The sequence below is a fragment of the Hyla sarda genome, chromosome 8 (genome assembly GCF_029499605.1).
Source record: "Hyla sarda isolate aHylSar1 chromosome 8, aHylSar1.hap1, whole genome shotgun sequence".
NCBI lineage: Eukaryota > Metazoa > Chordata > Amphibia > Anura > Hylidae > Hyla > Hyla sarda.
Window position 1 is genome coordinate 115,217,292 of NC_079196.1, and position 12,883 is coordinate 115,230,174.

At 43.8% G+C, this 12,883-nt stretch overlaps 6 pseudogenes; all 6 read left to right on the forward strand.

The window, feature by feature from the left end:
* Nucleotides 1–3,214: 3,214 nt before the first annotated feature.
* On the forward strand, nucleotides 3,215–3,478 carry LOC130286924 (U2 spliceosomal RNA; annotated as a pseudogene).
* A 1,461-nt stretch (nucleotides 3,479–4,939) lies between these two features.
* LOC130286738 (U2 spliceosomal RNA) lies at nucleotides 4,940–5,203 on the forward strand (annotated as a pseudogene).
* A 1,451-nt stretch (nucleotides 5,204–6,654) lies between these two features.
* On the forward strand, nucleotides 6,655–6,919 carry LOC130288043 (U2 spliceosomal RNA; annotated as a pseudogene).
* A 1,502-nt stretch (nucleotides 6,920–8,421) lies between these two features.
* LOC130289621 (U2 spliceosomal RNA) lies at nucleotides 8,422–8,685 on the forward strand (annotated as a pseudogene).
* A 1,454-nt stretch (nucleotides 8,686–10,139) lies between these two features.
* LOC130286739 (U2 spliceosomal RNA) lies at nucleotides 10,140–10,403 on the forward strand (annotated as a pseudogene).
* Nucleotides 10,404–11,865: 1,462 nt separating this feature from the next.
* Nucleotides 11,866–12,129, forward strand: LOC130286740 (U2 spliceosomal RNA; annotated as a pseudogene).
* Nucleotides 12,130–12,883: the final 754 nt, after the last annotated feature.

Here is a 12,883-nt window from a genome sequence, read left to right on the forward strand (position 1 = left end):
GAGTTTGATTCAGCCATATTTTGGGCTGATAGACGCAGTGTGTCCAGTGGAGCATCGCACAGGAACTCTGCCGCAGACTTCATGACAGGAATTTTCCTGATGATGTCGTCCCTAGGGACTCCATCCATAAGATCTCTGGATAATTGACTTATCCATATTCGGAGCGCTCTGGCCACCGGAACAGAGGACATCGCTACCTTGGATACTGCTGCAGCAGTAGAAAAAGCTTTTTTAGACAGAGACTCTGCTTTTCTATCCATAGGATTAGCTAGAACAGAAGATTCCTCGGAAGGAAAGTATGACTTCTTGACTAGCTTGGCTACAGGCAAATCCACCTTAGGAGGATTGAACCATGAGGAGGTAGCCTCGGATGACAGCTTGTATACCGCCCTAAAACGGGATCCAACATCTACTCTTTTCTCCGGCTTATCCCAGTTGGCCGTGAACCACTTGGTGATGGCAGGATGAGAGGGTAACACTCTGTCCTTGGAGACAGGAAAGTAATAAAGACTTTCCCTGGGAATTCTCCCCTCTGTGGAACGATCAGTCTCTAATACGTGTTTCACCGATTTTATTAGGGAATGCATGTCATCCTTGTGAAAGATATAGTAATCCTCCGGAGAGTCTTGTGACTCTACAGAGGACCTTGATTCAGATGCCTCAGAGTCTGCAGGAGAGACAGCTCTGTGTTGTATCTTACCCTTTTTGCTGAGGGACTCTCTCCCGGTAGCATAGTGGATATCCGTTTTTTAAACCACTCAAAGAAGGTGGAGGCCTCATCTCCAAACCTATCATCTTCCACTGGTTGCTGTAGTGAACATCTGCCGCACACATCCCCTTCTGCATCATCTGCTAGAGGCTGGGAACATGATTCACATAGCCTGTGTTTTGCCTTGCTGGACCTTTTACCCCTAGGTGCCTCGTCCGACATCTGTAGAAAAAAAGGGGGGTCAATAGTAAAGCAATTCTGAACTGTATGACCAGACCACAGCATAAACCACCAAGATAGTAGTGACAGTAATTAAACGGGAAGGTACTTCACAGTAACCTAATAGATGCATATCCACAGTATGCTAACCAATCAACTACTATATATACATATTGGCAGTGTGGGAAACTTCACAGTAAACCATGCATACCCAGAAGCAAACAAAAAACTTACTTTTAATCTCCAGAGCCCTGCTGCCCCAAGCACAGTGTCTACGGCAGCAGGGATGACAAGGAGCAAGTTTATAAGCCTTACATGGCGGGAACGCAGGCGTCCCGCCCGCCCCCCGTGACGCGCAGCTCATTTCCGGACTCCCGCGAATCGCGACTCACTGCACGCGGGAACGCCCCTTGGATCGCGGACCTCTAAGCGCTCCGGAGACCGGAGCTGCGTTGACTCGGAAGCAAACACGCCGAGCCCAGAGCACACCAGACCGGGCAGGCACCGCATGGTAAGCTAAGTACTTCACAGTACCTGCTAGGCTCAAAAAACACATCTTCATGCGACCGGGACTTCACAGTCACCTTAACATACTGAGAAAAGCGGAGTGCTTCACAGCTTACCCGCATAATCCAGGCCAAAAACCTGTAAAAAAAAAGAAACAATAGTATATATAAAGACAGGAGGGAAAAAAAAACCCCTAATACCCCTTCTGAGTTCAGAAGAAAAAAACTCTATGGTCTGTTTGTGGGTTTGTCCATTTATACCTAGAGGGAGGGGTCTGTTAATTGGGCTAATTACGCTAATTTGTTAATTTTTTTATGCTAATTACCTCTTCTGACAAGTTCGGGAGGACGAACTTAACCCATTCTGTGCTGCCGTAGGACGTCCAGGAATGATGAGTTGCACTGACTGGTTTATGAACGTCTATTCATTTAGCGTTTTAATGACCATGTTTGCACACTGATTGGTGTAAAAAAATAAAATAAAACTAAATAATAATAATCTAGCACACCTGTGCAGGTTTGACATGACATGACAGGTAGCTGTCTTGTGGGTGGTGCTGAATCCTGTTAAATGACATGAGGGTCTCATGCCTATACACAAGGGTGTGTCATTGCTGTTGCTTGACCATGCATTGGTTTCTGTGGTCAGTGAATGATAAAAACAAAATTTACCATCCATTGATGGATGGGAAATCCGCCATGAGGCATTTGTTTTTAGAAACTGCTGCTCACAACCAATGTTGCAATGGAGTGTCTCCATCTGCTGGTGGTATTGGAAAGGCATTAGTGCTATGACAGGGTCTGAAGAAGAAGAAGAAGAAGAAGACGGAAAAAAATATATATAAAAAGAAAAAGAGAGAGAGAGAGAGAGAGACTGACTTAGTGAGCGAGTGAGTGAGAGAGTGAGAGTGAGTGAGAGTGAATGAGTGAGTGAGTGATTGAGTGAGTGAGTGAGTGAGTGAGAACAAATGAGTTAAAGCAAGTGAGTGAGAGAGATCGAATGAATGAAAGTCTGAATGACAGAAAGAAAAAAGGATGAAGAAAGAAGCATGAAGAAAAAAAAATGTATATGGAGTTGCTGACATGAGTGCAATCTACAAAGCCGTTGAGGCTGATCCTCATGGGAGGATTATTGCACCAGGACCCTTAGCACTTTTAAAATGCCATTCAATGCCACGGGCTAGATGTAAACTGCAGATGACCATGTTGTGGTAGTTACCATGGATACCCAAGTGATGTGTGAGCTAACACATAGGCCCAACAGATTCCAAGAAGGCCAGAATCACCAGCGGCACCACCATCGATTGTCAGGTCACCCGGATTCAGCAAATACCAGAGTCCAAAATGATGCAGGTTTATACTGTTAATTTTCAGTTTATCGTTACAGTTGGTGTTATTCCATGTCGGAAGGGACGCAGCTACAGCCAGTGGGGTAACTAGAGACAGGCAGGCAGCTATGTGCAACAAAGGTAGGCGTGTTGTTTTCATATGCAGATCTGAAATATTGTCTTATATGCAAGAGGAGGAGTGATGGGGGTTCAGGCAAAAGCCAGGCTATGGATTGCATTGCTAAATGCTCCATCAGAGTGCAATGGTCGCCTGTCCTTTTTTTAAGTGATGATGTGGGTTTAGCCTGTGCTGTATGTATGTATGGGTGGCTGACTGCCACCCACCCAGAAAGTGTATGGGAGGCTGGTTGGCTGCCAGCCTTCCTTCCATTCCTATGAGTAATGTGAGTGCTCATGAAGGGGACATGGTTGGGTCCACCCCTTTCCCGGTTATCCCCTCTAGGCCTTTTGGCTTAGATCAAGTGTAAAAAAAGAAAGGATCTTGCGACAGATCGCATCCTGAGGCACGTTTTTTTTTGTGTGAATACTTGCACTTGGGTGACTTGTGAGCACATACTGATACATACGTTCCCTATCTGGGGACCATAAATTAAATGGATTTTTGAGAAAGGGAGCTGATTTGGAAGCTTGCTTCTGTCGCCCTATGCATTGACCCGATGTGGCAGTATCATCGGGTAGTGAACAGTGCACCACCCCATTCCAGTGTTAAACAAGAAAGATTCTCATTTAATCCTCCGTGGGTGAGAATTTGAGTTTGAGAATTGGAGACCAAAATGATGAGTTGCACTGACTGGTTTATGAACGTCTATTCATTAAGCGTTTTAATGACCATGTTTGCACACTGATTGGTGTAAAAAAATAAAATAAAACTAAATAATAATAATCTAGCACACCTGTGCAGGTTTGACATGACATGACAGGTAGCTGTCTTGTGGGTGGTGCTGAATCCTGTTAAATGACATGAGGGTCTCATGCCTATACACAAGGGTGTGTCATTGCTGTTGCTTGACCATGCATTGGTTTCTGTGGTCAGTGAATGATAAAAACAAAATTTACCATCCATTGATGGATGGGAAATCCGCCATGAGGCATTTGTTTTTAGAAACTGCTGCTCACAACCAATGTTGCAATGGAGTGTCTCCATCTGCTGGTGGTATTGGAAAGGCATTAGTGCTATGACAGGGTCTGAAGAAGAAGAAGAAGAAGAAGAAGAAGACGGAAAAAAATATATATAAAAAGAAAAAGAGAGAGAGAGAGAGAGACTGACTTAGTGAGCGAGTGAGTGAGAGAGTGAGAGTGAGTGAGAGTGAATGAGTGAGTGAGTGAGTGAGTGAGTGAGAACAAATGAGTTAAAGCAAGTGAGTGAGAGAGATCGAATGAATGAAAGTCTGAATGACAGAAAGAAAAAAGGATGAAGAAAGAAGCATGAAGAAAAAAAAATGTATATGGAGTTGCTGACATGAGTGCAATCTACAAAGCCGTTGAGGCTGATCCTCATGGGAGGATTATTGCACCAGGACCCTTAGCACTTTTAAAATGCCATTCAATGCCACGGGCTAGATGTAAACTGCAGATGACCATGTTGTGGTAGTTACCATGGATACCCAAGTGATGTGTGAGCTAACACATAGGCCCAACAGATTCCAAGAAGGCCAGAATCACCAGCGGCACCACCATCGATTGTCAGGTCACCCGGATTCAGCAAATACCAGAGTCCAAAATGATGCAGGTTTATACTGTTAATTTTCAGTTTATCGTTACAGTTGGTGTTATTCCATGTCGGAAGGGACGCAGCTACAGCCAGTGGGGTAACTAGAGACAGGCAGGCAGCTATGTGCAACAAAGGTAGGCGTGTTGTTTTCATATGCAGATCTGAAATATTGTCTTATATGCAAGAGGAGGAGTGATGGGGGTTCAGGCAAAAGCCAGGCTATGGATTGCATTGCTAAATGCTCCATCAGAGTGCAATGGTCGCCTGTCCTTTTTTTAAGTGATGATGTGGGTTTAGCCTGTGCTGTATGTATGTATGGGTGGCTGACTGCCACCCACCCAGAAAGTGTATGGGAGGCTGGTTGGCTGCCAGCCTTCCTTCCATTCCTATGAGTAATGTGAGTGCTCATGAAGGGGACATGGTTGGGTCCACCCCTTTCCCGGTTATCCCCTCTAGGCCTTTTGGCTTAGATCAAGTGTAAAAAAAGAAAGGATCTTGCGACAGATCGCATCCTGAGGCACGTTTTTTTTTGTGTGAATACTTGCACTTGGGTGACTTGTGAGCACATACTGATACATACGTTCCCTATCTGGGGACCATAAATTAAATGGATTTTTGAGAAAGGGAGCTGATTTGGAAGCTTGCTTCTGTCGCCCTATGCATTGACCCGATGTGGCAGTATCTTCGGGTAGTGAACAGTGCACCACCCCATTCCAGTGTTAAACAAGAAAGATTCTCATTTAATCCTCCGTGGGTGAGAATTTGAGTTTGAGAATTGGAGACCAAAATGATGAGTTGCACTGACTGGTTTATGAACGTCTATTCATTAAGCGTTTTAATGACCATGTTTGCACACTGATTGGTGTAAAAAAATAAAATAAAACTAAATAATAATAATCTAGCACACCTGTGCAGGTTTGACATGACATGACAGGTAGCTGTCTTGTGGGTGGTGCTGAATCCTGTTAAATGACATGAGGGTCTCATGCCTATACACAAGGGTGTGTCATTGCTGTTGCTTGACCATGCATTGGTTTCTGTGGTCAGTGAATGATAAAAACAAAATTTACCATCCATTGATGGATGGGAAATCCGCCATGAGGCATTTGTTTTTAGAAACTGCTGCTCACAACCAATGTTGCAATGGAGTGTCTCCATCTGCTGGTGGTATTGGAAAGGCATTAGTGCTATGACAGGGTCTGAAGAAGAAGAAGAAGAAGAAGACGGAAAAAAATATATATAAAAAGAAAAAGAGAGAGAGAGAGAGAGACTGACTTAGTGAGCGAGTGAGTGAGAGAGTGAGAGTGAGTGAGAGTGAATGAGTGAGTGAGTGATTGAGTGAGAACAAATGAGTTAAAGCAAGTGAGTGAGAGAGATCGAATGAATGAAAGTCTGAATGACAGAAAGAAAAAAGGATGAAGAAAGAAGCATGAAGAAAAAAAAATGTATATGGAGTTGCTGACATGAGTGCAATCTACAAAGCCGTTGAGGCTGATCCTCATGGGAGGATTATTGCACCAGGACCCTTAGCACTTTTAAAATGCCATTCAATGCCACGGGCTAGATGTAAACTGCAGATGACCATGTTGTGGTAGTTACCATGGATACCCAAGTGATGTGTGAGCTAACACATAGGCCCAACAGATTCCAAGAAGGCCAGAATCACCAGCGGCACCACCATCGATTGTCAGGTCACCCGGATTCAGCAAATACCAGAGTCCAAAATGATGCAGGTTTATACTGTTAATTTTCAGTTTATCGTTACAGTTGGTGTTATTCCATGTCGGAAGGGACGCAGCTACAGCCAGTGGGGTAACTAGAGACAGGCAGGCAGCTATGTGCAACAAAGGTAGGCGTGTTGTTTTCATATGCAGATCTGAAATATTGTCTTATATGCAAGAGGAGGAGTGATGGGGGTTCAGGCAAAAGCCAGGCTATGGATTGCATTGCTAAATGCTCCATCAGAGTGCAATGGTCGCCTGTCCTTTTTTTAAGTGATGATGTGGGTTTAGCCTGTGCTGTATGTATGTATGGGTGGCTGACTGCCACCCACCCAGAAAGTGTATGGGAGGCTGGTTGGCTGCCAGCCTTCCTTCCATTCCTATGAGTAATGTGAGTGCTCATGAAGGGGACATGGTTGGGCCCACCCCTTTCCCGGTTATCCCCTCTAGGCCTTTTGGCTTAGATCAAGTGTAAAAAAAGAAAGGATCTTGCGACAGATCGCATCCTGAGGCACGTTTTTTTTTTGTGTGAATACTTGCACTTGGGTGACTTGTGAGCACATACTGATACATACGTTCCCTATCTGGGGACCATAAATTAAATGGATTTTTGAGAAAGGGAGCTGATTTGGAAGCTTGCTTCTGTCGCCCTATGCATTGACCCGATGTGGCAGTATCTTCGGGTAGTGAACAGTGCACCACCCCATTCCAGTGTTAAACAAGAAAGATTCTCATTTAATCCTCCGTGGGTGAGAATTTGAGTTTGAGAATTGGAGACCAAAATGATGAGTTGCACTGACTGGTTTATAAACGTCTATTCATTTAGCGTTTTAATGACCATGTTTACACACTGATTGGTGTAAAAAAATAAAATAAAACTAAATAATAATAATCTAGCACACCTGTGCAGGTTTGACATGACATGACAGGTAGCTGTCTTGTGGGTGGTGCTGAATCCTGTTAAATGACATGAGGGTCTCATGCCTATACACAAGGGTGTGTCATTGCTGTTGCTTGACCATGCATTGGTTTCTGTGGTCAGTGAATGATAAAAACAAAATTTACCATCCATTGATGGATGGGAAATCCGCCATGAGGCATTTGTTTTTAGAAACTGCTGCTCACAACCAATGTTGCAATGGAGTGTCTCCATCTGCTGGTGGTATTGGAAAGGCATTAGTGCTATGACAGGGTCTGAAGAAGAAGAAGAAGAAGACGGAAAAAAATATATATAAAAAGAAAAAGAGAGAAAGAGAGAGAGAGACTGACTTAGTGAGCGAGTGAGTGAGAGAGTGAGAGTGAGTGAGTGAGAGTGAGTGAGTGAGAGTGAGTGAGAGTGATTGAGTGATTGAGTGAGTGAGTGAGTGATTGAGTGAGTGAGTGAGTGAGAACAAATGAGTTAAAGCAAGTGAGTGAGAGAGATCGAATGAATGAAAGTCTGAATGACAGAAAGAAAAAAGGATGAAGAAAGAAGCATGAAGAAAAAAAAATGTATATGGAGTTGCTGACATGAGTGCAATCTACAAAGCCGTTGAGGCTGATCCTCATGGGAGGATTATTGCACCAGGACCCTTAGCACTTTTAAAATGCCATTCAATGCCACGGGCTAGATGTAAACTGCAGATGACCATGTTGTGGTAGTTACCATGGATACCCAAGTGATGTGTGAGCTAACACATAGGCCCAACAGATTCCAAGAAGGCCAGAATCACCAGCGGCACCACCATCGATTGTCAGGTCACCCGGATTCAGCAAATACCAGAGTCCAAAATGATGCAGGTTTATACTGTTAATTTTCAGTTTATCGTTACAGTTGGTGTTATTCCATGTCGGAAGGGACGCAGCTACAGCCAGTGGGGTAACTAGAGACAGGCAGGCAGCTATGTGCAACAAAGGTAGGCGTGTTGTTTTCATATGCAGATCTGAAATATTGTCTTATATGCAAGAGGAGGAGTGATGGGGATTCAGGCAAAAGCCAGGCTATGGATTGCATTGCTAAATGCTCCATCAGAGTGCAATGGTCGCCTGTCCTTTTTTTAAGTGATGATGTGGGTTTAGCCTGTGCTGTATGTATGTATGGGTGGCTGACTGCCACCCACCCAGAAAGTGTATGGGAGGCTGGTTGGCTGCCAGCCTTCCTTCCATTCCTATGAGTAATGTGAGTGCTCATGAAGGGGACATGGTTGGGTCCACCCCTTTCCCGGTTATCCCCTCTAGGCCTTTTGGCTTAGATCAAGAGTAAAAAAAGAAAGGATCTTGCGACAGATCGCATCCTGAGGCACGTTTTTTTTTGTGTGAATACTTGCACTTGGGTGACTTGTGAGCACATACTGATACATACGTTCCCTATCTGGGGACCATAAATTAAATGGATTTTTGAGAAAGGGAGCTGATTTGGAAGCTTGCTTCTGTCGCCCTATGCATTGACCCGATGTGGCAGTATCTTCGGGTAGTGAACAGTGCACCACCCCATTCCAGTGTTAAACAAGAAAGATTCTCATTTAATCCTCCGTGGGTGAGAATTTGAGTTTGAGAATTGGAGACCAAAATGATGAGTTGCACTGACTGGTTTATGAACGTCTATTCATTTAGCGTTTTAATGACCATGTTTGCACACTGATTGGTGTAAAAAAATAAAATAAAACTAAATAATAATAATCTAGCACACCTGTGCAGGTTTGACATGACATGACAGGTAGCTGTCTTGTGGGTGGTGCTGAATCCTGTTAAATGACATGAGGGTCTCATGCCTATACACAAGGGTGTGTCATTGCTGTTGCTTGACCATGCATTGGTTTCTGTGGTCAGTGAATGATAAAAACAAAATTTACCATCCATTGATGGATGGGAAATCCGCCATGAGGCATTTGTTTTTAGAAACTGCTGCTCACAACCAATGTTGCAATGGAGTGTCTCCATCTGCTGGTGGTATTGGAAAGGCATTAGTGCTATGACAGGGTCTGAAGAAGAAGAAGACGGAAAAAAATATATATAAAAAGAAAAAGAGAGAGAGAGAGAGAGACTGACTTAGTGAGCGAGTGAGTGAGAGAGTGAGAGTGAGTGAGAGTGAATGAGTGAGTGAGTGATTGAGTGAGTGAGTGAGTGAGAACAAATGAGTTAAAGCAAGTGAGTGAGAGAGATCGAATGAATGAAAGTCTGAATGACAGAAAGAAAAAAGGATGAAGAAAGAAGCATGAAGAAAAAAAAATGTATATGGAGTTGCTGACATGAGTGCAATCTACAAAGCCGTTGAGGCTGATCCTCATGGGAGGATTATTGCACCAGGACCCTTAGCACTTTTAAAATGCCATTCAATGCCACGGGCTAGATGTAAACTGCAGATGACCATGTTGTGGTAGTTACCATGGATAACCAAGTGATGTGTGAGCTAACACATAGGCCCAACAGATTCCAAGAAGGCCAGAATTACCAGCGGCACCACCATCGATTGTCAGGTCACCCGGATTCAGCAAATACCAGAGTCCAAAATGATGCAGGTTTGTACTGTTAATTTTCAGTTTATCGTTATAGTTGGTGTTATTCCATGTCGGAAGGGACGCAGCTACAGCCAGTGGGGTAGCTAGAGACAGGCAGGCAGCTATGTGCAACAAAGGTAGGCGTGTTGTTTTCATATGCAGATCTGAAATATTGTCTTATATGCAAGAGGAGGAGTGATGGGGGTTCAGGCAAAAGCCAGGCTATGGATTGCATTGCTAAATGCTCCATCAGAGTGCAATGGTCGCCTGTCCTTTTTTTAAGTGATGATGTGGGTTTAGCCTGTGCTGTATGTATGTATGGGTGGCTGACTGCCACCCACCCAGAAAGTGTATGGGAGGCTGGTTGGCTGCCAGCCTTCCTTCCATTCCTATGAGTAATGTGAGTGCTCATGAAGGGGACATGGTTGGGTCCACCCCTTTCCCGGTTATCCCCTCTAGGCCTTTTGGCTTAGATCAAGTGTAAAAAAAGAAAGGATCTTGCGACAGATCGCATCCTGAGGCACGTTTTTTTTTGTGTGAATACTTGCACTTGGGTGACTTGTGAGCACATACTGATACATACGTTCCCTATCTGGGGACCATAAATTAAATGGATTTTTGAGAAAGGGAGCTGATTTGGAAGCTTGCTTCTGTCGCCCTATGCATTGACCCGATGTGGCAGTATCTTCGGGTAGTGAACAGTGCACCACCCCATTCCAGTGTTAAACAAGAAAGATTCTCATTTAATCCTCCGTGGGTGAGAATTTGAGTTTGAGAATTGGAGACCAAAATGATGAGTTGCACTGACTGGTTTATGAACGTCTATTCATTTAGCGTTTTAATGACCATGTTTGCACACTGATTGGTGTAAAAAAATAAAATAAAACTAAATAATAATAATCTAGCACACCTGTGCAGGTTTGACATGACATGACAGGTAGCTGTCTTGTGGGTGGTGCTGAATCCTGTTAAATGACATGAGGGTCTCATGCCTATACACAAGGGTGTGTCATTGCTGTTGCTTGACCATGCATTGGTTTCTGTGGTCAGTGAATGATAAAAACAAAATTTACCATCCATTGATGGATGGAAAATCCGCCATGAGGCATTTGTTTTTAGAAACTGCTGCTCACAACCAATGTTGCAATGGAGTGTCTCCATCTGCTGGTGGTATTGGAAAGGCATTATTGCTATGACAGGGTCTGAAGAAGAAGAAGAAGAAGACGGAAAAAAATATATATAAAAAGAAAAAGAGAGAGAGAGAGAGAGAGACTGACTCAGTGAGCGAGTGAGTGAGAGAGTGAGAGTGAGTGAGAGTGAATGAGTGAGTGATTGAGTGAGTGAGTGAGTGAGTGAGAACAAATGAGTTAAAGCAAGTGAGTGAGAGAGATCGAATGAATGAAAGTCTGAATGACAGAAAGAAAAAAGGATGAAGAAAGAAGCATGAAGAAAAAAAAATGTATATGGAGTTGCTGACATGAGTGCAATCTACAAAGCCGTTGAGGCTGATCCTCATGGGAGGATTATTGCACCAGGACCCTTAGCACTTTTAAAATGCCATTCAATGCCACGGGCTAGATGTAAACTGCAGATGACCATGTTGTGGTAGTTACCATGGATACCCAAGTGATGTGTGAGCTAACACATAGGCCCAACAGATTCCAAGAAGGCCAGAATCACCAGCGGCACCACCATCGATTGTCAGGTCACCCGGATTCAGCAAATACCAGAGTCCAAAATGATGCAGGTTTATACTGTTAATTTTCAGTTTATCGTTACAGTTGGTGTTATTCCATGTCGGAAGGGACGCAGCTACAGCCAGTGGGGTAACTAGAGACAGGCAGGCAGCTATGTGCAACAAAGGTAGGCGTGTTGTTTTCATATGCAGATCTGAAATATTGTCTTATATGCAAGAGGAGGAGTGATGGGGGTTCAGGCAAAAGCCAGGCTATGGATTGCATTGCTAAATGCTCCATCAGAGTGCAATGGTCGCCTGTCCTTTTTTTAAGTGATGATGTGGGTTTAGCCTGTGCTGTATGTATGTATGGGTGGCTGACTGCCACCCACCCAGAAAGTGTATGGGAGGCTGGTTGGCTGCCAGCCTTCCTTCCATTCCTATGAGTAATGTGAGTGCTCATGAAGGGGACATGGTTGGGTCCACCCCTTTCCCGGTTATCCCCTCTAGGCCTTTTGGCTTAGATCAAGTGTAAAAAAAGAAAGGATCTTGCGACAGATCGCATCCTGAGGCACGTTTTTTTTTGTGTGAATACTTGCACTTGGGTGACTTGTGAGCACATACTGATACATACGTTCCCTATCTGGGGACCATAAATTAAATGGATTTTTGAGAAAGGGAGCTGATTTGGAAGCTTGCTTCTGTCGCCCTATGCATTGACCCGATGTGGCAGTATCTTCGGGTAGTGAACAGTGCACCACCCCATTCCAGTGTTAAACAAGAAAGATTCTCATTTAATCCTCCGTGGGTGAGAATTTGAGTTTGAGAATTGGAGACCAAAATGATGAGTTGCACTGACTGGTTTATGAACGTCTATTCATTTAGCGTTTTAATGACCATGTTTGCACACTGATTGGTGTAAAAAAATAAAATAAAACTAAATAATAATAATCTAGCACACCTGTGCAGGTTTGACATGGCATGACAGGTAGCTGTCTTGTGGGTGGTGCTGAATCCTGTTAAATGACATGAGGGTCTCATGCCTATACACAAGGGTGTGTCATTGCTGTTGCTTGACCATGCATTGGTTTCTGTGGTCAGTGAATGATAAAAACAAAATTTACCATCCATTGATGGATGGGAAATCCGCCATGAGGCATTTGTTTTTAGAAACTGCTGCTCACAACCAATGTTGCAATGGAGTGTCTCCATCTGCTGGTGGTATTGGAAAGGCATTAGTGCTATGACAGGGTCTGAAGAAGAAGAAGAAGAAGAAGAAGACGGAAAAAAATATATATAAAAAGAAAAAGAGAGAGAGAGAGAGACTGACTTAGTGAGCGAGTGAGTGAGAGAGTGAGAGTGAGTGAGAGTGAATGAGTGAGTGAGTGAGTGATTGAGTGAGTGAGTGAGTGAGTGAGAACAAATGAGTTAAAGCAAGTGAGTGAGAGAGATCGAATGAATGAAAGTCTGAATGACAGAAAGAAAAAAGGATGAAGAAAGAAGCATGAAGAAAAAAA